We start from the raw sequence: 25,845 nt of genomic DNA, 5'->3' as shown, positions 1-25,845 counted from the left end.
TGGTAGTATTTCACACAGCAATGTGTCACATAATTTTTCCTTGACACAAACAATGCACTGGTATTCTATTAACATGGAGAAAACACGTTTTGGGACCCCCCTTTTATCTCGGCCCCCGCTTGACGAATCCCCCCCAAATTTTCAGGGAAGGAGCGGGCCATGAACTTTGAGAAATTCGCAAAGATTCGTCCACCGGCGCCAAAGTTATTCCCAATAGAATGTTGCGGATTTCCTATGGAAAGTAGATCCTAACTATAACTACCTACTGGCGACTGCCAGTAGGTAATATATATATATATATATATATATATATATATACATATATATATATATATATATATATATATATATATATATATATATATATATATATATATTGCAATCGTAAAGTCTTTGGTACCGAGTGAAAAGCACACACGGGAGCAAATCAATAAAGTATCTAATACTTTATTAGTGCAGACCCCCCTGACAGACGCGTTTCGCCATAGCTTTTTCGATGTCAGTTTCCCTGTGCAGTTTGGTAGTATTTCACACAGCAATGTGTCACATAATTTTTCCTTGATACAAACAATGCACTGGTATTCTATAACCACAGGCTAAACAATTGGTGGCCATTTTGTAACGTGGTATCCCATGTGTTTCCCATACTGCCTTTTTTGAGCAACATAGTGAGAAAGTGCAAAAATTGATAAAAACTTTAAAATGATTCATGCTTTGGGATCCTCATACACTCTTTTATGCGCCCAGCTGTCTATATCGCCAAATTATGTCTAAATTCAGAAATGTCATTACACATGCCTAGACTTCTGGCAGGAATTCAAGCTGTTTCTCAATCATTGAAGGGAAATGTAACCTTAGTTTTTTTCAACAATCCCAATTGCATCATAATTGCGCCCTTAATGGGCATTTGTCATGCAGCGAATTCATTTCTCAATACATTAGAGTTACTCACATTTCTAAGTCATCGTAATGGTAATAATGTTACACCATAACCTTCAATCTAATGCCATACTGTTCCTTACAAAATTAGTCACTTCTCTTTCCTCAGCAGTGATATCTGTACACATTCCTTAATCCTTTTCCTATGCTTCCAGATGCACCCATGGTTCTTCATCATTATCAAGCCCGATCTGAGCCTTTGTTCGAAGATCTATGATGTACCTAGACTCTAGTCCCCGTAGCCTTTTAGTTCTGTCTCCTCCTCCTTCCCCTCTTTCCACCTGGTCTATACAGCAATATTTGTGGAGGTCTCGGTCATTAAGATGGAATTGTTCAAAGTGACGCGCAACAGCATAGCTCGCCTCTTTGTTTGTTATTGCGCGCATATGCTCAAGGATACGCTTCTTTGCTGGGTTGATCGTGCTGCCTATATAACTTTTATGGCATGGACATTCTAGGCAGTATACCACATACTCTGAGTTGCAATTAAGAAACTTTTTTATCTTTATGGTCAGTCTAGGATCCCCTGGCTTTCCTATGTAAGTGGTAGTCTTTTTGCTGAATTTACAAGCTTTACAGTGTAAACACAGAAAACATCTTGAAACACTGATCTTGTTTTTGGCTGTCAGAGTGGGATCAAAGTGGCTGTGTGTTAAATGTTCACTAAGGGATTGGCAGCGTTTATATGTTATTAGAGTACGAGACGGTAAATGATTTTTCAAAACATTGTCTGTCTGTAAAATGTGCCTCTTTTTTCTAAAAATATGCACCACTGCACTGTATCTACTTTTATAAGTTGTGATCATTCATACTGTGTTTTCCTGAGCATCAGGTGTTTTCATTTTGGCCATCAACAAAATCCCTCGTTCCAGTTTCCTCACCCTCATTTCTGCTTGTTTTAGGACCTAATTGCCATATCCACACCTTTTGAATCTTTCTATGGCTTCATCTTTGGCTGATTAAAAGTCTTCCTTATTGGAGCAATTGCGTTTAATACGCAATAGCTCCCCAAACAAGATATTCCTAATCAAGCTTCTGGGGTGGTAGCTGGCTGCATGTAATACAGCGTTTCCGGTGATCGGTTTTCGGAAGAGTCGAGTTTGCAAGGAGTCATCCTCGATGAAAACCTCCAGATCTAAGTAATTCACAGAGACCTCACTGATTTGGCCTGTAAATTCCAAATGTAGCCCGGTATTCAAGGAGGATATGTAATCCTCAGCCGACGAGTGACTTCCCCTCTAGACAACAAACAGGTCGTCAATATACCTGGCCCATAGAATAATACTTTCCCGCCACTTCTCATTTACCTCCCCCAGGCAATGTGCTTCTCCCACCAGCCCACAAATAAATTTGCATAGCTGGGGGCGAAGCACATGCCCTTGGTGGTTCCGCATTGTTGTTGGTACAGCTTGCCAGAGAATAGAAAAATATTGTTGTGTAAACAAAACTCTATCATTTCTAGTAACATGGTATTGTGCGTGTGGAATTTTGGAGCCCTTTTATTAAGCATGGGCGGAAAATCCGTTTCGCTCGCGGATTTTGCGGATTTTCGGTAAATTCGCAATCCGCGAGATTCGCGAATCTCCCGCAAAATCCGCAAATCCGCGAGCAGCGGATTTTGCTCGCACTGCTCGCACTGTTCGCGTGAGTTCGCGGCTTCCCAGTACAACTTCGCGCCCCGCGAATAAGTGCAAAATTGCATAAATACGATCTTAGCAAAACTGAAACTACTTACCAGGTTCAAAAGTTCAGGCTCATCATTAGTAGCCATTTCCTGTAGTGCTTCCTGAGGGGCCCCTCCAGAGTTCAGTTGCCAGTTGCAACTATTATGTGACCCTGCTCTGAACCTCAGAATAGTTACACATATGCCACAAAGGTCCTGAATTACAGCTAAGGGAGACAAGCAGGAGCCAGGCTGGAGGTTCAAATCCATTAATCAGCCCCTAATTCATTATTGTCAGTTGGGGCAGGGCAGGTGTTGTATCTAATTTTGCAACAATGAAAGCACTTAGCAAGTTCAAAAGATCACTAATCAGGAAGCACTAAGGAAGCAGGTGCCAGCTAAAAAAATATTCTGTGACACATTAATCAGCCCCAAATTAATTCAGGTCACTTGAGGCAGGGAAGGTGTGCTTGCGTTGCCACAATAATGTACACTGACTGGACAACCAGAGGGTGCTGTGATGAAACAGAGGGTGGCATGGGTGGGACAGAGGGTGGCATGAGTAGTCAGAGAGTGGCAGTGGTGACAGAGAGTGGCAGTGATGAAGAAGAGTGTCCCAAACAGGCTGGACACGTAGAAACAACAAGTTCGCGAAACTTGCGGCCCGACAGGTAAGTTCGCAATTTGCGACATTGTACAAAACCCTCGCGAACTGGCAGAAACCCGCGCGAACACAAAAAAAAAAAATCCGCAAATTCGCGAGAATTCGCGGATTTTGCGGATTGCGAGTTCGCAAATCCGCAAAATTCGCGAACGCGAGATTCGCAAAATTCGCCCATGCTTACCTTTTATTTAAAAACCATTTGACTGCTTTTAAGCCATCTTAGTGGAGAATACAGGTGTAAAGACTTGTGATGTCAAGAGTAATTAAAAGCATGTCTTTCTCCCACACAATGCCTTCCGTCAGTCGTAAAAAATCGCGTGTGTCTCTGACAATCTGATGCCAGATGTTTGACTAACGGACTTAAGAAAGAATCATTATACAATGACGTATTTTCCAGGAGGCTATTGATTGAGGCCACAATAGGCCTGCCAGGGGGTTAACAGGATCCCTATGTATTTTAGGTAAGTGGTAGAATGTTGGGAGGACTGGTGATTCACAGTATAAAAACAAGAACTCATCTTGATTTAGCATCCCCTCATCCCTCCACCCTGTTAAAAACGTATGGTAGTTTTTTGCACAGTTTAAATATTCCATTCTATTGATTACTGGGTAACACTCTTTGTCCCCAAGTTGTCTCAAAGCCTCATTCAAGTATTGTTCTTCATTAAACACAACAATATTGCCTCCTTAGTCTGAGGGCTTAATCTCCAGTGTCAAATCTGTTTTTAGTGTCTTAAACGCTTCCCATATTGGCATATTGTAATCTTTTCTTGGATTTGTCTTGTCAGTTCTTTCAAATCTTTCAAAATAGCTTAACTAAAGACATCGAGAGTGTCAAAGGGAACTTGTGGCATCATTTTCGATTTCCGTTTGAATTGACTTTTGCCTCCTGTTTGTTCAACGTTCGTGTCTTCCACTTGTGTTCCCGGAGCTGCTCCTTCCGAGCCCTCTCTTCTCTGTTTCTGCAATAGGAGTATTTCCAAGTCTTGGCTGCTCAGTTGGTCTAAGATGTTATTTTCAATGCTTTGTTCCTCTATAGATCCATCTCTTCTGGGATGCAAAATGAAGATTTTATGCAGTTTTAACTTTCTTATATATTTAAGTAGATCTATTGTGGTTTGTACATAGTCATAATCAGAAGTGGGACAGAAACTCAACCCTAATTTCAACACCTCAATTTCATATTCTGTCAGTGATTTGCTTGAAAGGTTGACAACTGTCAGCAGATCCTCATTGTTTACTGCTTCCCTCTCTTTCCTTTGCTGCATGTCATCATTTGGGTCGGCCCTTCTTCTCCTATATATATATATATATATATAGGAGAAGGACACAGTACTGGGCGCTGAGGAAGGTCTGCTGACCGAAATGCATTCGCCGCTGCTGGCATCCTCCTCAATAAAGTAGCTGGTCTTTCAGAAATCCCCTCCGGCCTCTGTCTTCTTTAACTGGAAGAATTTCGTGACGTTTTCTGCGCCAGCCAGAGGCGCAGCACAGAAGGCCCCTGCCAAACAAAGAGACTCGGCTTCAAAACTGGCGTTCCGCTGTTCCAGCGTTTCAAGGTTGAGGGATCAATAATAGCCGGAGTCCGCCAGGAACATGATGCTGGAATTCGAAGGAAAGGGGGTATTTTATCTCCTTAAGCTAATACGCCTCGCATTTGGCAGCTGACTCGAAGTTTCAACATTATGGAAATGGCCATGGCAGGAGTGAGGGGACAAAGAGGAATGACTACAGTTTTGGGAGTGGTGTTAACAGTCCCTACCAACTCACCTGTGACACGCACGGACCCATTGTCTTTCAGTTTCACCCCCACGCCACCGACCAGGATTTTGCCGAGACTGTGCATACTGGGAAATGCAGTTCTGTGGACTGTAATTGTAGCTGCACAGGTGAGCCTACAGCTTAAGGGGGAGGAGCATATGTGCAGTCGAGTATTCCACGCAGGAAGAGTTTCACTGGGGAAGGACACAGTACTGGGCGCTGAGGAAGGTCTGCTGACCGAAATGCATTCGCCGCTGCTGGCATCCTCCTCAATAAAGTAGCTGTTCTTTCAGAAATCCCCTCCGGCCTCTGTCTTCTTTAACTGGAAGAATTTCGTGACGTTTTCTGCGCCAGCCAGAGGTGCAGCACAGAAGGCCCCTGCCAAACAAAGAGACTCGGCTTCAAAACTGGCGTTCCGCTGTTTCAGCGTTTTCAAGGTTGAGGGATCAATAATAGCCGGAGTCCGCCAGGAACATGATGCTGGAATTCGAAGGAAAGGGGGTATTTTATCTCCTTAAGCTAATACGCCTCGCATTTGGCAGCTGACTCGAAGTTTCAACATTATGGAAATGGCCATGGCAGGAGTGAGGGGACAAAGAGGAATGACTACAGTTTTGGGAGCGGTGTTAACAGTCCCTACCAACTCACCTGTGACACGCACGGACCCATTGTCTTTCAGTTTCACCCCCACGCCACCGACCAGGATTTTGCCGAGACTGTGCATACTGGGAAATGCAGTTCTGTGGACTGTAATTGGAGCTGCACAGGTGAGCCTACAGCTTAAGGGGGAGGAGCATATGTGCAGTCGAGTATTCCACGCAGGAAGAGTTTCACTGGGGAAGGACACAGTACTGGGCGCTGAGGAAGGTCTGCTGACCGAAATGCATTCGCCGCTGCTGGCATCCTCCTCAATAAAGTAGCTGTTCTTTCAGAAATCCCCTCCGGCCTCTGTCTTCTTTAACTGGAAGAATTTCGTGACGTTTTCTGCGCCAGCCAGAGGCGCAGCACAGAAGGCCCCTGCCAAACAAAGAGACTCGGCTTCAAAACTGGCGTTCCGCTGTTCCAGCGTTTCAAGGTTGAGGGATCAATAATAGCCGGAGTCCGCCAGGAACATGATGCTGGAATTCGAAGGAAAGGGGGTATTTTATCTCCTTAAGCTAATACGCCTCGCATTTGGCAGCTGACTCGAAGTTTCAACATTATGGAAATGGCCATGGCAGGAGTGAGGGGACAAAGAGGAATGACTACAGTTTTGGGAGCGGTGTTAACAGTCCCTACCAACTCACCTGTGACACGCAAGGACCCATTGTCTTTCAGTTTCACCCCCACGCCACCGACCAGGATTTTGCCGAGACTGTGCATACTGGGAAATGCAGTTCTGTGGACTGTAATTGGAGCTGCACAGGTGAGCCTACAGCTTAAGGGGGAGGAGCATATGTGCAGTCGAGTATTCCACGCAGGAAGAGTTTCACTGGGGAAGGACACAGTACTGGGCGCTGAGGAAGGTCTGCTGACCGAAATGCATTCGCCGCTGCTGGCATCCTCCTCAATAAAGTAGCTGTTCTTTCAGAAATCCCCTCCGGCCTCTGTCTTCTTTAACTGGAAGAATTTCGTGACGTTTTCTGCGCCAGCCAGAGGCGCAGCACAGAAGGCCCCTGCCAAACAAAGAGACTCGGCTTCAAAACTGGCGTTCCGCTGTTCCAGCGTTTCAAGGTTGAGGGATCAATAATAGCCGGAGTCCGCCAGGAACATGATGCTGGAATTCGAAGGAAAGGGGGTATTTTATCTCCTTAAGCTAATACGCCTCGCATTTGGCAGCTGACTCGAAGTTTCAACATTATGGAAATGGCCATGGCAGGAGTGAGGGGACAAAGAGGAATGACTACAGTTTTGGGAGCGGTGTTAACAGTCCCTACCAACTCACCTGTGACACGCACGGACCCATTGTCTTTCAGTTTCACCCCCACGCCACCGACCAGGATTTTGCCGAGACTGTGCATACTGGGAAATGCAGTTCTGTGGACTGTAATTGGAGCTGCACAGGTGAGCCTACAGCTTAAGGGGGAGGAGCATATGTGCAGTCGAGTATTCCACGCAGGAAGAGTTTCACTGGGGAAGGACACAGTACTGGGCGCTGAGGAAGGTCTGCTGACCGAAATGCATTCGCCGCTGCTGGCATCCTCCTCAATAAAGTAGCTGTTCTTTCAGAAATCCCCTCCGGCCTCTGTCTTCTTTAACTGGAAGAATTTCGTGACGTTTTCTGCGCCAGCCAGAGGCGCAGCACAGAAGGCCCCTGCCAAACAAAGAGACTCGGCTTCAAAACTGGCGTTCCGCTGTTCCAGCGTTTCAAGGTTGAGGGATCAATAATAGCCGGAGTCCGCCAGGAACATGATGCTGGAATTCGAAGGAAAGGGGGTATTTTATCTCCTTAAGCTAATACGCCTCGCATTTGGCAGCTGACTCGAAGTTTCAACATTATGGAAATGGCCATGGCAGGAGTGAGGGGACAAAGAGGAATGACTACAGTTTTGGGAGCGGTGTTAACAGTCCCTACCAACTCACCTGTGACACGCACGGACCCATTGTCTTTCAGTTTCACCCCCACGCCACCGACCAGGATTTTGCCGAGACTGTGCATACTGGGAAATGCAGTTCTGTGGACTGTAATTGGAGCTGCACAGGTGAGCCTACAGCTTAAGGGGGAGGAGCATATGTGCAGTCGAGTATTCCACGCAGGAAGAGTTTCACTGGGGAAGGACACAGTACTGGGCGCTGAGGAAGGTCTGCTGACCGAAATGCATTCGCCGCTGCTGGCATCCTCCTCAATAAAGTAGCTGTTCTTTCAGAAATCCCCTCCGGCCTCTGTCTTCTTTAACTGAAAGAATTTCGTGATATATATATATATATATATATATATATATATATATATATATATATATATATATATATATATATATAGACCACCACCTCCCCGGGGCTTTAAAGAGTTGGGAGGGGGGCTGTACTGTCCCCCTCCTGGAGCCCTAGATGGCCCTGGGGACTGCCACCCTCCAGGGCCGGCTCCTGCAGTGTCCCAGGGTGCCCACCCCAGGACATTGCTGTTTGCTATGGTTCCCGCCCTGCCATAGCAAACACTGCTTTGCTTCATTGAAACCTGCTCTCGCTTCAACGTAGCAAAGCAGAATTGCTTTTGGGCAAGGGGAGCTGCATTTTAGCAGCTCCCCTTGTCCTATTGCAATACCAGTTCCAGCAGGAGGCAGGAGCCGGCAGGGACTGTAGGGGCATTTGGGCTCCCCCCACAGTCTCAACTTAAGGGCTGGGCCCAAAGGGGTATCCCCAGAGCCAGAAGTGGCCTTTCCCCCCTTTAATTAATTTTTTATTTAAAATAAAAAAGAACTGAACATGGGCCCTGGGTATAGGGTGCCATAATTGGCCTTAGGAGGAGGCCACACAGCCCCCCGCCACAAACAATTCTAGGCTGGCACGGCCCCAGGGGATGGGGTCTCCGGGGCCACTGGGGAGGAAAAATATTAAAAAATATTAAAAAACGAGGGCAGGCCCTGGGATATGGGGTTTGGCCCCCTCCTGGCAAAAATAAATAAATAAATCAAGGCCAGGCCCCAGGGATGGGGTCCCTAGGGCCAATTATGGCTCAGGGAAGGGAGGCCAAACGGCTCTCTTCCCTTTTTTAAAAATAAAAAAATGCTCAAGCCCTGGGGTATGGGGTTCCCAGGGCCCAAACAATTTTAAGAGAATGGGGGCACACTGCCCCCCTTCTAACAAAAAAAAAAGAAAACAGAAGCTGGCAGCTTGAGAGAGACTGCGCCCCTCTCCCTGCACCACTCTGCAAATGCACCTCCTGGCGCGTTTTGGGTTGGGGAATGAAGTCCCCCTAGCATCTTATGGGCCAACTAACCCAACATGTATCTCCAGTAAGCCCCATAGAGTGGGATTGCTGAGAGGTGGTCAGAGGCCATGCCCCTTTTTACACCACTCTGAAAACGTGCTTCTTGGCTCATTGCTGGTGGGGCGATTAGGTCCTCTTGTGTCCTGAGGAGCTCAGGATTAAAGTGGACTTTATCCCCCCGAGCAGCAGTGTGTCAGGAGTTGCTTTTGCAGAGTGGTGTAAAAAGGGGGCACTCTCAGCAATCCAGATGTAAGGGGCTTACTGAAGGTAACAGGAGGGCTAGTTGGCCCCCAGGGACCCTCTGGAGGCAAGCAAACTTCACTCCCCAACTAAGAGCCCACCAGGAGGCACGTTTGCAGAGTGGTGGACAAGGGGGGCATGGCCTATGTCCACCTCGTAGCAATCCCACTGTGTGGGGCTTATTGGAGGTAACAGGTAGGCTAGTTGGCCCCTAAGGACCTCCGGCAGTGATGTGGACTTTAATCCCCATGCAAGAGCGTACCAGGGAACACGTTTGCAGAGTGGTGGGGAAAGGGGGCGTGGCCTGCTATGAGAACTTAGCAATGCTGCTGTGTGGGACTTACTGGAGGTAATAGGAGGGGTAGCTGGCCCCCAGGGTTGTCCTTGGGGGCCAACTACCTCTCCTGTTACCTCCACTAAGTCCCACACAGTGGGATTGCTAAGAGGTCTTCGGAGGCCTGACCCACTCTGCAAACGCACCTCCGGGCACAGTACTGGTGGAGGGATGAAGTCCACTTTACTCCTGAGGGACTTTGGGGGCCAAAAGGCCCTCCTGGCACCTCCTGTAAGTCCTTTTAAGAAAAATATTCCTTATTATCAACATGAGGAAATAGCAATAAACAATTACATAACATCAATATACCCAAAAAGGAATGCAGTTGTTAAGGACTCAATAAATAAGAAAATAATTAAACAGAAAAAAAGAAAAAGGGACATATTTTTACATAAATGATCTCCAGATTTTTCAAGTTTACATAATGATCGAATCCCCCTCAGTTTAGCAAGTGCGAGTTCCATATCATATGTTTCTTTAACCAGGCCCCACCACTCCAAAGCCAGCGGTGGGCTCCGCGAGATCCAGATCCGAGCTATTGTTAGTCTAGCCCAAGCCAGTAAAAAAGTTATTAGGTCTTTCGTGCTAGAGTCCCTATTCTGCCCCCCAAACTTCACATCCAATACTGTAAATGATATAGATCTACCAAGTTTCTGAGACAGAATTTGAGCAACCCTTCACCAAAACTCTGCTAGTGCCGGATATTGAAAGAACATATGTTGCAAATCAGCTGCGAATAGATCGCACTTTGGGCACTTAGTCCGATCACTGGTAGAAGAACTTGACGACCACCTTGCTATCCTTTCAGGAGTGTAGTATAATGAACAGATAGTTCTGTACTGCTGTAATCTCAGGTTAGAAGAATGTACCGACCTACAAATACCACTAAGTAGTGACGAAATAGTATTAGCTGTAATATTGATCCCCATTTTTTTACTCCATTGCTCAGCTAAACTCACACAATCATCCTCTTTATAAGATTCAAAACTTTTATATCCAATACTAATCAGTGATTTATCCTTAGCCATATAAATGCAGTCCCATATATAAGAGTCTAGTATAGCTGTAATTTTTATACTTCGTGTAAGATAATCACGGATTTGATAATACTTTAGCCGCATGTTCTCTGAGAGATTATGTGAGATCTTTAATCTGTCAAATGTCAAGAACCCACTAAAATCATACCAATCACCCAGATTTTTAATACCTAAGTTAAACTATCGCTTCGCCACCCCCCCCCCCCCATCATGAAAAATTCCTGGAAAACCGGATTATCCCACAAGGCAAGTTGGGGATGATAAAGCGATGTTTTACATTTATTAAGGATAGCCCGCCAGATTATTACACTATCCCGTGCAGTCTTAAATTTGACCCGCTTATAGTAATTTGGGTCATTAGTTCTGTACAGGAACATATTAGATTCTTAGAATATTAGATCCCCCAACATAAATACATGATAAAATAAATTGTTACTAGGGCTTAGTAAACTTCGCATACGTCCTAGAGAAGCTGACCAAAAATATAATTTAAAGTGTGGAAAATCGAGGCCCCAGTGATTAAATGGAAGTTTTAGTAGCTCAATTGCGTGACGCGCTTTTTTGTAGCCCCAAATAAAACTGCTAAATATACCATCTAGGCGTTTAAAAAATGAGTTATTGATATGCAAGGGGATGGACCGAAACAAATAAAGAAATTTAGGCAGAATCTTCATTTTTATTAAATTTATCCACCCACTTATACCTAAAGTAACCTTATGACACTTTTTTAATGAGATAACTGTTTCTTTCAGTAATAACTCATAGTTTAGCACGACTATCTCATCTAATGTGGCAGAGACTCTGATCTCTAAATAAGTAGCGGTATTACAAACTCCTTGTATTGAAGCCGGAGGCTTATAATTCATCACTATTTGAGTTTTATTAGTGTTCAATCTGTAGCCTGAGATTGCCCTGAATCTCCTTGCCTACCCCACGTCTACTGAGTATACTGCAATGTCATTTGCATATACAGTAATTTTAAGGGAATTCGAGCCAGAGATAAAGGTAATTATTTGGGATTGGTTTTGCAGGGCCACCAAAAATGGCTCCATTGACAGTGCAAATAATAAAGGTGACAGAGGGCAACCTAGACTAGTACCCCGCAATATTACAAACTTAGACGATTGCAACCCCGCATAGCTGTTTTTGGCGCTAGGATGGTCATACAAAGCTTGTATCCATTGTAAAAACTGGCCTTTAATCCCAAATGTTGATAATGTGGCCCAGAGAAAGTCCCACCCCACTCGGTCAAAAGCTTTCTCAGCATCTAATAGTATCATACCGAGTGGGATTGACTTCACCCCTGCAACATCAAATGCTGTCACAGCTGTATTTACATGGGCCGTGGTATCCCTTCCTAAGATGAACCCATGTTGTTGTGGGGACACCAGGCCAGGCATTATCGGTGTCAGACGAGTCGCCAACATTTTTGCAAATATTTTCGCATTGGTGTTTATAAGTGATATGGGTCTATATGACCCGCATTCATCAGCAGGTTTTGGGGACGTTATAGTGAGAAATTAGTATTTGAAAAACCTTAAAAATTCACTGAAAAAAACACAGGTTTCAGGGACGTTATAGTTAGTTGTACATTTCACTCAAACAAAACCAGAGAAAATCACCCATTATAGTTAGTTGAGCTAACTTTAACTCCCACACTTATGGCGGCCAAAAGCGGTACATGGCTTGGCAGTTCGGGCTGGACTGTTCCCATGAGGCACAGGGTCAGACTGATTTGCATATAGCCATGTCTGAACTGGGGTGGCAGAGTGGGCTAAAGAACGGTGATGGATTAAACCCAGATCTTTTGATTGGGTGTGAGTGTTTGATTGATTCAGATGCTCCGTCCATCACCACCCCCTTTTGTACCCGTCTAGGGATAGGTCACACAGCTCGAGGGCTCTCAAGGATCTCTGCAGCCTCCTGCACACTGTCACTGGTCAAAGGGGACCCACAGGACCCCGCACAGACCCTGCCACTCTCCCGGCGACGTTCTTCAAAGAGGTTTCGTCAGTTCCCGCCTCAGCCTCACTCCTCCAGCATCAGTGGGATGGTGGTCTTGTTTTCTTCTCCGCCTGGTGTCTCATCCCCACTCAATGATTATGGCATCTCCCCTGCATCTTCAATCACACCAGCAGGCATTAATCCCCAGATAATTACAAGTATTGCCACAGAGCCCTTGTGGATCAGGTTCACTCGGCCATCTTGGTTGGCTATGCAGCAAATACTTACAATTTGTTGGTAAAGGCATACTCATTTTAAATGTTTGCATGGTTAAAGCATGCATGGTAGAGACTCTTGAGTTGTAAAGCCTGTGTGGGAAAGACATGCATGGTTCCAATCAAGTCGCAAATTCTGTTTCCCATCAGGAAGTAATATCAAGCGAGGATATGCACAGCTCATATAAGAAATGTGTTGCAAGGAAATCTGACCAGCAAGGACTATATTACAGTAAGGGTGTCCTGTCCCCGGGTGTTGTGCATCCTTTTACTGACAATTTGCTGCCCTCAGTGCTATCACAAACTTGCACTGTCCTGAGGCAGCATATTAGGGAAAGGCAGACAGCCAGCTGGTTGAAGCAGATGCCCATCTTTCTCAGTGCTGGCTGCAGCCAGCCTGCACTTGCAAGAGGAACAAAGATCCCCTGCAGTGCACCCGCCTGCAGGGGGTTGTCTGGGTGGGTCAATGGAACTTCTTTTACACCCTTCGGATAGGCGCAATGGGAAGGGCACTGATTGTGCGCCACCTTTTTGTAGTGCACTGTTACTGCGCCTCATAATGGCCCCTGTGTCTCTGCATTCACATCCATAATACGGTGTGAACGCAGAGGCAAAGTGCTTCCCTTATTTGTATGAGGCCTTACCACCATGCAAATAAGGTAATGCCCCTTTATGATAGTGCTTGCGCTACAGGTGCACCGGCACTATCTGTATTACAGATGTGGCCGCGCAAGAGTCTGTGTTCCATCTGTAATACAACAGTGCCCTAGGGATGCAGAAAACAGACCTACACATCTCGGGGCACTGTCTGTAATGTGGCACCAAAAAATTAATATTAAAGCAGCACAAACAGGATTTCATCTCTAATATGGGCATAGATAATACTCACATACAAGGGCTTACATTCATTTTATAAAGTCTGTTTAAAAGTTTTGCTTTGATTACCAAACCTTGAATATCATACATGATTTGGCACTTTCAAATTTCATTTAATTGAAGTCTGCCATTCTGCCTCTCTATTCCATGTACACGCGAATGCTGCAACAACGTAACACTGAAGGAATGAAACATGAAAGAAGTTACAGCCTGATTCATCAAGGAACCGTTTTGCGAGTCTCTAATAGAGATTCATAAGGAATCGCTATTAGAGACTCACAAAACGGTATTCATGTAGGAATCGCAAAATAAAATGCGATTCCTACACATTCCTTATTTGCGATTAGCAAATTGCTAATCGTAAATAAGGAAAAACTCCCCATTCTTTCCTATGGGCCAAAAGGCCCATAGGAATGAATGGGGAGTATTCCTTATTTGCGATTAGCAATTTGCTAATCGCAAATAAGATAGCGATTTGAAGGGTGCCAGGGGTGTCCAAAGGACACCCTGTAGCACCCCTTAAATGCACATTTGAACAGGTGTTGCGCGCACACATGTCCAAAGGACATGTGTGTGTGTAACATGCAAAAGAAAAAAATGCACTAAAGCGCTTTTTTACTCTTTTTTCGCAATTTACCACCAAGTCAGACTTGGTGGTAAATTGCTACCAAATATTGCAATTTCGCAATTTCTAAGTGGTTGATGAATTGCATGTAAGGAATCTCTATTGGAGATTCCTTAAATCCAATTCCTCGCAAATATGCGATTTCGGTAATAGCGATTTTTGCATTTGGGATGATGAATCCCAAATGCAAAACTCGCACTCGCAAAGGGCCAGATTCTCAGAATCTGGCCCTTTGCGAGCGCAAATCAGCTTGATGAATCAGGCTGTTAGTGCACGTGTGTCAATTGGCCACAGATGTAATTCCCAGTGCGGCAGGAAGGTCCTCGTCGTAAAAGGACCAAAATGTGTAATGTCAAGGGCAGCAGCAATATCCAAGAGGAATAATTGCACCAGTTGTGAACACTCTATGTCAGCCAAGATCATCATTATGCCAGGGGCCAAATAATGAGAGAGATATTGCTCCACTCTAAACAAACCTACAAAGTCATACTCGCAAACTAACAGATAAGCACATACCAGACATCCTCTCTCATACCAGCACAAGTTCATGGGCATACATCCACAAGCATTCAAACACCCATTATCTGGCATGTATACCAACATTCACACACACATACATGCACATATAATATATCGGCCACGCTCCCAAAATTACATACAAAACTTAAGCAGCAGCTGGGGACTTCAGGAGGAGGCAGGGACCTGGGTTAAGAGGACTAAGCTCTTGACTGTGTTTAGGGAATTTAGATTTCCTTCCAATCAGTGCTTTAAATGGGCAGATACTGTCCAGTACTGAGTACTGAGTGCCTGCACTTCTTCAGTTTGAAAGGGAGAATACCTGTCAGCTGAAGGTAAATCATGTATTAATGTTATGATTTCTGCGTGCCCTAAAAGTCAACAGTTCTTATCCATGGGTGACATGGATGAAGGGGGGTTTGAGGGGCAGCCGAGAATCGCAAGGTCTGCCCCCCCCGGCAGATTGGGAGGGGGTGGGGCCAGCCGGGCACGGCCATTTTATGGCCTTGGGCTACATTGGGACTAGCCCAAATGTAGCCCAAATTTTGATTAGTGGCCCAAGCTACTTAGGGGGTTTGCGCGCTTGCCCAGCCACCATTTTAGGTGTTGGTGACCTGGTGACTGGGAGAGCTGAACTGACAGGTTTTTGTCAGGTTATTAGATGTGCTTTTGTCAGGTTATTAGGTGTGTGGTAGTTGAGGCTAAGTTTTCTTTTATATCTCGAGCTGTTGTGGAGCTTGTTTGTTATTGCTGGCTGGCGAAGACTACCGAGTGCTGGAGGCCATCCGCCTCCTCAGTGAAGCCAGTCGGATGGTCCTCCTCTTGCCTGGGCCGTTGATTGCGTTGCGCCCTGTGAGGGGCGCGTCCGCAGGTGTGGCAGCCACCATGGTGGCCTGCTCGCCACCCCTCAAAGCAACGAAGTCGAAGGTGAGCTCGCAGGGCGCGCGGAGGCCAGGGGCGTGGCCCTGGGGGTGCAGCAGACGGGGAGAGGGGCAGCTGGGGGTGAGGAGTCCTTGGTTGTGGGTGCCAAGAAGGCCCGGGGGGAGCGCATCGCGCGTCTCCCCGCAGAGGCCGCAACTAAGGGACGGCTGCCCCGGAGTGCAGGGAGCGGCCGAGTTAGAGCACGGCGGGGGAGTGGAATGTCCGGCGGCAGATGAGGAGGCCCAAGCGTTCACGCCTGGGCCTTCTAGGAATACGAGGGCGGCAGGTGGGGGGAACTTATTTTGCACACCGAATCCCAATAGATTGCAACTAGCAGGTAAATTCCTGATACACCACAGGAGACCTACCCAATTTTAAAGAAAAATACAAAGGGTGTGATGTGGATTCTTGATAACTCTCTAAGGCTTATAAAGAGTGTAGGAAGTTAAAATAAATGTGGAAAAACCACATGTTAAAGAAAAAGGGAGCATGGAAGAAGAGGTTTGCACCTGATATTATATCTTCTTGCCCTACTTCAGAGTCATCTGTTACTCTTACAACACCTACAAATATGATACCTCCAGTCCAGATGGAGCCATCTAGCCATCCTCGGGCTCCGTCAAAATCTGGTGATATCGGGGGCTAACAAACGTAACTATCATTGTTAGCAACTGCTGAATCAAACTTCCTCTGTATCTCTTTGAATCTGAAGGTGCAGGTTTATCACTATAACCTGGACTATTGGACACAAACAAATTATTCTGGCTTTAATTCTCTTCCTGGTACAGTGGAAAGAAATGTGTTGACCCTTGAGTTCATTGTTTTGGTTGATGCTGACATTGGTTGTTTGAATCGCTCTCTGATATTGAAGTGTTTAGCGGACTTAGAAACTTTAATAATGGTGAGTAGTAATGATATTGAACTTGTGCAGCTATTGAAGATTCCCTACGAGAAAGAATTGAGGGTTACATTTAACTCTAACGTAAATGTCCATTTGATTTTTGGAAATTGCGATTTCTTTTTTAGCAGAGGCATTGATATATTTTCCTACATTCCTGTATATTATTATCATGCTCCTGGATCATATGTCAATTGAGGCCTGTAAAGTACCCTTAGAAAAAATGGAAAGCAATGCAAAATTAACTGTGATGAAGATTGGGAGGGTGAAAGATCCGTAATTGACTTAGCGCAGGGAAAAACAACCATCCCAGAGGTTGGGTCAAAGAATGATAACTGCAGATGGAGTTGGTTAGCATGGGCTCTTACTTAAAAAAAATAAACACGTACACTGGAAAGTCATCATAGTCTTTAGCAAGAGTACTAAAATTCTGTCCAGGAACTTTGAGGGCAGTTTTTCTAAGTCTCCAAAGCTTTGCTTTTTGAACTGTTTAAAAGGAGATATAGTTTGCTTATAAGATACCTAGTGTACTGGAATTTTGGAATCTGCTTACAAGATACCTGGTGTACGGGAATTTTGGAATCTAATAATTATTGTGGCCCGATTCACAGAATGAATTTAAGACTCAATCCTAAACTTACTACTATTTTGGCATTCACAGAATGCACTTACTACTGTTGGCATTCACAGAATGGACTTACTACTTTTGGTATTCACAGAAGTTAGGATTTTGTCTTAAGACAAACTTAAGACAGACTTAAGTTAGGATTTTGTCTTAAGTCTGTCTTATGTGTGTCTTAAGTTTGTCTTAAGTTTGTCTTAAGACAAACTTAAGACAAAATCCTAACTTCTCTGAATACCAAAAGTAGTAAGTTCATTCTGTGAATGCCAAAAGTAGTAAGTTCATTCTGTGAATTCCAAAATAGTAGTAAGTTTAGGATTGAGTCCTAAATTCATTCTGTGAATCGGGCCCTGTGTGTTTAGTTGCCCTGTGAAAAAGTCCAGGAAGTGTAATGCGAGTCGAGGGATTGCTAATCTTTTGAATATGGATTACCTACTATTGGTTTTATAGCCCTTTCTAACATTCTTCGAATTTAGTTCAATGTGTTTTGCTTAATTGACCCACTAAGGGGAATCAAGTTAACGCGTCTCTTCTTCTTGCAAATTTTTACATCCCCTTGGATTCAAACAATGATCCCTTTACAAAATTTCTGATTGATTTTATAAGACAAGAAGCTGAAACAGAAAATACACATAATCCGTTTATAGTGGGGGATTGTAATGCTAAACTTTCCAATCACGCATTTGGTCTAATGGCCGATCGGGCCAGAGAAGAAGCTTTAAATATGGACTAGTCTTATTTTCCTGACCATTTGTAGATCGAATAAAAAGAGGGAAACTACAGATAGAACTCTGTAATCATACTGGGGCCATTATCTTAAATGAGAGATTAGATAAAGATATCCTGGCTAAAAACACTCACTCTTGTGCAAAAACCTCTTCATTAAATGACTATGTCATCAACTTAGTGTCAATACTTTTTTCGCTCTCTGGCTTGGATACCTTAGCTACACTGTTAAGAAAACATAAGATTCTTTCATTGTTTATTGTTATGAGTTTGGACGACATTATACCAGGGAAGGTTGAGTAGAGGGAAGGTTTACTTTGGTATATCTAATGGTAAAGTACATTGGAATACCTGTGATAAAAGGAAGTTAAAGGCAGACTTAATTAACATCTTAAATGAAAAAATAGAGCAGGGAATTATGTTGTTTGATCAATTTGAAGCTGACATGGCCAATTTTGCTTACAAGAGTGACCTACCATCCGGCCCTCCTCCGACTAATAGGAATTGTCATATAGACGGCAATAGAGAGTAGTACTTGAGTACAATTATTAATAAATATCATCAGCCTCGGTATTCATATTTCTCATATCAAATTAATCAATCTTTTAAAAAGAGCTTGTTGGAAAATGAGTAGAAGAAAATTGCGGGAAGGCTAGATTTGGATAGACCTCCTTAAAGCAACCAAACATAAAGACTTACGATGCTTCTGAAGGGTTAGTGCAACAGCCAGTGGAAGTAGTCTAAAACTCAGAATATGTATGATTACTGGTGAGGTGTAGACAATGGTTGTATGACAGAGGCATGCATGGCTGAACCATGCGTGCCTCTACAATGTGGCCCCAACCACAAATGTGTCTTAAACACACACCTTTACCATACATGCCTATACCACACATGGCTCTACCATGCAATTTTGTTGTAATGGCATGATTAGTAAAGTAATATGCGTGGTAAAAATCACCACTACCCGACCCCCGTCTCCACGCTATGGTGTAAAATCCAATCCCCCAACCCCACCCCCGCCCTCAGGCCAGCCATTTAAACTTCCCCAACTACCGTTCTAACCTCATGACATCACAAATAACCATTACAGTTAAGCGTTCTAATCTGATGACATCATAAGCCGCCTATGGAATGACTCATACTAAGCTCATCAAATCACAAACAACCGTTGGAAGGGAGCGCTCTAAACCTATGACAGCACAGCCAGTGGGCTGTATGCTGCAAGTCTGACATCACAAAGCCATTGTGATGCAGGGTTGTGAGCTATGACATCACAAGTCATTGTAATGTAGCGTTCTAAGCCTATGACATCAGTCATTAGAATGTACCGTGCTCAGCCCATTGCATTAGAAATGGCCACTGTAACAAGGTATTCTTCATTTATGACATCACAGCCAGGCTACTGAATGGAACTTGCAGAGCCTGAGGAGTGTAAATACCGCCACGTATTGTAGGACTGAGGAAGGCAAAAGGGGAGGGTCGTCCTTGAAACGCCTGGCGGGGTCCAGTCCGGACGGCAGATAATCGTGACGTCAGCACGGTGAGGTCAGTGAGAAGGTGGCTCGGGGAGGGATGAGAAACATGGTCCCAGACTTGCAGTGCTGGGGTCTTTCAGAGAGTCACTGGAGTCTATACCACCAACCCCTCGGGGCTCAGGCGTGCAAAGGGCAGCATTTTTACCCCACAGCCCAGGCTTTTGCAACCCTCCATGTAATCCAGCCAGTGAAGCAGCTCAGTATCACAGAGCACCTGTGGCAGAGATCTTTGATTAATCTGCCGATTAGGGTTACTTCATCCAGCAGGGCTGGTACGGCGTTTCATCCTTCCAGGGACACAGACTCACATCACAAGCCGTACCCGTTCTTTATAGCGCTTCATGACTGAGGCTGCAACTGCAAGCACTGTAAAGCTCAAAGTCCTGTTCACAGGTATATAGTGTAATAGGGGTTTTGGCAAAACAAACGTATTGATCTTTTATTGTATTAGAAATGATGGAGGTCGACATCCATTGTTTCATGTGAGAAGTGATATATTTCAACTTGATCAGTACATAAAATTAAATCCGCCGACACGTGTTTCGTCACACCATGTCAGGATGTGACTCTTCAGGGCTGCTGATCGGTAGAAGGAATCGGGTAGTTCGCGAGAACGGTGAAAATTCCAAACCGGTTGCGGCCTTGTGTAGGGTAACTCAGGTAGGCGGAGGATAACGCCAACGGACGGGTGTGTCCAAGAACTGAGTAAAGTTCTGTGTAGCCTGGTTCCCACTCCGAGTGTTTGGTTTTCCTTCATGCCACCATTTCAGCAAGAGTCTTTCTGTAGTGTACATAGGAGGTAGCCTGCTCTGTTTTAGCTCCGGACGCCGTGACCAGAAAAAATCAAGCAGCCTCAAAAGTGAAGCGACCGCCATTGGAAATAAGCCAGGGCCAGTGCGAGCGCCATCTGTTTCCAATTAAGAAGAGTGTGAGACGCGGGCACGATAATTGGAAACAGATGGCGCTGATGCTCGCTCTCGCAAGCCCTAAGCGAGGGGAGAGAGAAGGCGGGACATGCACCCGTCTTTGGCCAATTGCGTGTTGTCTTTCTTAGAAAGACACATGCAAAGGCCAATAGCATGTGAGCACGAGGTGGAAGTCCTTACTAGAAGCCTCGCAGAGCAGTGCATACGGGCTGGCTCAGGCGAGACCTAAAAAAGGCTGCCAAGACTGATTATATGAAGTAGTATACTTTTTACTTTAACTATCAAGGTTTCGTCCTTGAAACAATGAAGTAGAAATTTCACGAGTGCCTTCACAGCAGAACTAGATTAGCATACAGCTCATGCACATTGGTGAGTAGCAGACTCTATTGGAGGGTAGTTATGTTTATAAGAAGTTGTACTCAGAATGCACGATGTGTTTTAGAAATCTCTGCTTTCTCACATTCAGTAGAACAGTTGAATAAAGAGGCAGGAGATGGAATCAAGACAAGGTAGCATTGAATATCAGCCCCCCTGCACTCTGCAGCAATGGGTAGGGTCAGACTGGGACAGAAAATATGCCTGTGCCCCAAAATGAATGTGGCCCCATTAGAGAATCAGCTAATATTGAATAAGTGGTTTGCAAGACATGGGAGACTGCATGCAATTATTTGTGCTGATCTCAAGAAAATCTAACGTAAAACAAAAAATCGGCCCACCAGACTGTAAAACAGGCCCACAAACACCCAAGAACATTGCCAGATTTCCCTATGGACAACCCGACGATGGCGATGAGAGCCTTAAGATAAATTTCCAGCCCCTGCACTTTGTTTCAGTGTACAATTTAAGCACTGCTGATATTTCACCTGTTTGTCAGTTGTGTGCATTGCTCCTCCCCTTGCACAGTCAAGCAACGGGTCCTGACTGGTGCATGTATATGGACAGTCGCAGAGAGTGCACCAACAGCAGGCACATTTGATTAAAGGATGCGCCTGCTGCTGCATCTGCCACCCCCTGGCCATGGCACGCCTGCACGGAAATATTATGCATTGTTCATCTGGGCATACAATGTACCTTGAACTGAAGCAACGTTATCTTGGCATCCGCCGATACATTTCTTAAATTATTCATTGTGCAGAATTACTTTTTTTTACAATCTGTGGGTGCATTTGCTACACATACTTTATTTATTTATTTATTTATTTATTTATTTATTTATTTATGGGTTTATACCGCGCTTGAATCGACTCCCGAAGGAGTATCTCTGTGCACCAACGCCAGTAGCAGATGAAGGGGAGCAGTCAATTATAGAGATGTGCTAATTCTGGTACAGGAAAGTTTTCAGCTTTTTCCTGAAAGTCAGGTGGTCCGAACACTGCCTAAGCATGAAAGAAAGTTTGTTCCATAGTACAGGACCAACCACTGACAAGCTTTGCCGCCCTGTCTTGTCTTTTTTACAATATGCACTCGGAGAAGGAGCTGATTGCTAGACCTGAGGGTACGGACGGGATTGAATGGCATACATTTTTCTGCCAAATATGAAGGTCTAGTCCGTGTAAGCTCTTATGGATTATGCAGCAGGTCTTACATTTTACCCTTTGGAGAACTGATAACCAGTGTAGTTTATCTAGGAGAGGTTTTGAGGGGGATCTGGGAGGGGCATTAAGGACCAGCCTCGCAGCGGTATTTTGTACCACTTGTAGTTTCGTTTATACTCCGTCGTTGGCCGAAGCCAGCAGCCCATTGCAATAGTCGAGTCGACTAAGCACCAGGGCCTGCAACAGAGTTTTTCTGGTGAAATCAGGGAGTAGGGGGGAACAATTTATGGAGGAGACCTATAACATAGAAACAGGATCCCACTATGTTGTTTCCATGCTGTTTTAGGGAGAGCTCCTGATCCAATCGTACTCCCAGGTTCTTTAACACCTGTTTGGGTTCAGGAACCGGGCCTAGGTCTGACGGCCACCAATCCGGGGTCCATAACATTTTAGCCTCTCTGAAGAGCATGACCTCAGTCTTACCCCCATTACATTGTAGGCAGTTCAAGGACATCCACTGGGCGACTAGCTTCATGCCCTTGGAGAAGGATGTTTTAACCTCGGAGGTAAGAGACTTAAACGGAAAAAGGAGCTGTGTGTCATCCGCATACGACACTGGGGTGAAACCAAAAGCTCTCATAATCCTAGCCAGGGGGGCCACATAGATATTAAAAAGAGTGGAGCTAAAACATGAGCCCTGTGGCACCCCCTTTGACAAAAATAGGTGCAAAACTAGCGTAATATATTTGGTCCACAGATGAGTCAGGTGAACGTCTTCTCTCCTCCCTCATTTATGCAATTCTGTAATAGAATAATAAACCACCAGCATTCTGCAGGTTGATGGATAGCTTCTTGAGGATGAATATCACATATCAAATATGGGCATATTTCTCCGCCAACTGAACTTGCAGATTTTGTGCTGTCTTGACAGCACTGCTGTTTGGAAGATGTTGTGTGATCTATTCTTCTAATTATAAATAGAGTGGGCTTTATCTCCATCCAGATGAGTGTCACTCTCTCCCCTTGCGTTATTGGCTAGATGGTGCATCATTCTGCCTTCCAGGAAGTGGTGTCATTGGACTGTATGAGGCACTATTTTAAATTTGAAAAGTGCACTCCTCATCACGCTATTTGCCACACTTAGTTATTTATTTCATATATGCATTAAATTAAAAAAATTATTATTTAGCACCACTTTCTTCCCCCACAGTGGTGAAGGCAACCGGATAGGCTTTATTGTGATAAACTGTGTTTGTGCATGCAACATATGTAAACAGTATTTGTGAATCCCTGTGTTTGCATGGTTGGTGCATTAAAACTAGATTTTTGGCTCTTACATTGCTTTTCTTACATGTTATCAATTGTGTGATCATGCAATGGCTTTTCATTGGTTTGGTTCACACATTCACTATTAGTATCAAGTTTGGTTATGGATTGGCTCTTCCTATGAATTTGATGAATATGAACATGTAGTCTGTGTTGTATTTCTCTTGTGGTTCTTTCAAAGTTATCCCTTCCACTACCCAGGCTCTGCTAAGTGCTATAATTAGTATTAACATTTAGGTACAACAGTAACGTCTGCTCCCTAACTGGAGTAGGGGCACAGGGGGAGACAAATAAACATTTTAAAAACACTTACCTGGGCAAGCCGGTGTCCCCTTCCTCCGTCCATGTCTTCCTGTGTCCGTCGGCAACAGGAAGCACCCGGGCTCCCAGGCTCCCCATAGCCAGTCACAAAGCTGCAATGCAGAGTTGTGATTGGTCTGAGCTCCGTGGATCAGCACTCAGATACGCAGTGGGAGGCCGAGAGGGCCGGCCAAGCAGTCATGAGCACTTAAGAGTGTAAACCACTCCTCTCCCTGATCTGGCCAGCCCCGCCCTGCCCCGAGAGCCACTGACTCAATAGGAAAAATAAAATGATAATAATTATACGTTATTGTCTTTTTATTTTTCATTTTGAGTAGTGGGGCAAAACTCCTCCGCCTGAGCGGAGGAGGCGCCACAAACATTAAAGGAAATATGTTAATTCTTCTCCAAGGTATTTTTCTGACATTTGTAGCAAATGTTGCATTTTTAAGTACACATTGCACCTGCAGAATGTTAGAACAAGATTGATACTTTAGTGGATTTCACACATTGTGTGCTAGCGCTTCAGAACAAAATTGAAAGCATGATTGTTGCTATAAAAACATATGCTATTATGTGGCACTATTTCAGGTTCTGTTGGAGTGGCTTCTTTGTAGGAATTACATATCAGCCAAACAATCAATGTGTCCTGGAACTTGAAAGAATACTTGTGTCATTTGCAAGCTAAAACTCCATTTATTGCAAAGTTATTTCAATTCAAATATATTTTGACCACTTATTTACACCTAGTGGCTTCCTCCATGAATGTAGATAAGTCATCTATTATAAAAACCGCACAATGTGGAGTGCTAAAAACAACAATTTTATTTTGATATAGAATAGTGCAGATTCCTGATAGGGTAAAAAATAAGTGGTAATATTATTAAATGATTGGCACACGCTTATTCAGTCGCAGGAGGAATGCCAAATGTATTAGAAATCAAACGTGAAACTTGCCAGTCACACATCCCAAAATAAAAATAAATTAAGGATATGTTGCAAGGTACCAATGAAAATACTGTAAATGCGCCTTTAGTAAATAGTCCGGCAGCAGCATCTTTCTGTAGATTAAATTAAAAAGATTTCATAAGGTCGTCATTTCACAGAATTGTCAACAAAGGGTTTTCATTTTGAAATACCTTTGCAAAAAACTGTTTGTAAATTGATTTGGATTGAAATCTGTGGAAGCTGCTTTTTGGTTGTCAACTCACTAATATCCCTTTTTTAGGTTTTGACTGGCCATGCGCTTTGCGCATGTGCCAAAAAACCTCTTGAGTTGTGTGTGTGTGTTTCGGTCGGCCCTCGTCATTCATTGGCTGGCTCCATAAATGGAGCCTAGCCATTGGACGAGGGGCCTGTCCGTCAATGCCGGACCAGACACGGGGGCGTTCCCGAGATTCTTTGGCTTTTGCCGACGTCACGCGACGTCAGGCGAAAGCCGGGAACGCCCCCGAATCTGGTCCGGCATTGCCGGCACCTGCCTCTGCCTTCCTGCTCGGGACATTGCACAAAAGTCGCTCGATAGCCCCTCCCTCCCGCTCCGTGGCAGCCCGTCTCCCTCCCTCTCCTCAGGCCGGCCAGCCGAAGGAAGCAGCCGTCCGCCTCCAGCCAGGGCCGCGCTGGGATTGGCCCAGCCGGCCGAGCCTCCACCACGTCATCGGGAGGAGGAGTGGAGAGCAGGAAGCAAGAGATCTGCCGGAAGATGTCCAGGTGAGTGCTTTGTTTTTTAGTTTGTTGCTTTGTCCGTGTGTGTGTGTCTGTTCCTGCCCCTCACCCTCCCGCTGTCAGTGTGTGGCCGTTCCCGACCCCCCTCCCGCTCTTCGTGCCTTTGCGCCCCCCCTCCTCCGTTTACCTCGTGTGTGGCCGTTCCCGACCCCCCTCCCGCTCTTCGTGCCTTTCCTCACTAAATCTCTGCCGAGATTTCACGGTGTTTACTCTCCTGCCGAGTATGCAGGTGGTGAGGCTGCACCCCCAGCTGGCCAGTATAGTGCTCCGTACCTTTGAATGTCAGTGATGTACATGTACTCTAATGCTTCCGAAGAGGCCCAAAGTCGTTATCATGTCTAAAACGCACAATGACGTACATTTTAATCCCCCCGTGTACCCAGTACCTGTAATAACAAATGATATTAAAGTTTTACAAATTATGACCCAACTCAGGGCTATTCCTTTTATCGACCGTGGAAAGATGAAAGGCGGAGTCAGCCCGGTTAAGTGTCAACACATTATGCTCACGTATTCTGATAGAGGTAAGACAGCGTGCCCAATTGAT

This window comes from Lissotriton vulgaris, chromosome 5 (genome assembly GCF_964263255.1).
Source record: "Lissotriton vulgaris chromosome 5, aLisVul1.2, whole genome shotgun sequence".
Classification (NCBI taxonomy): Eukaryota; Metazoa; Chordata; class Amphibia; order Caudata; family Salamandridae; genus Lissotriton; species Lissotriton vulgaris.
This window is presented reverse-complemented; position numbering follows the sequence as displayed.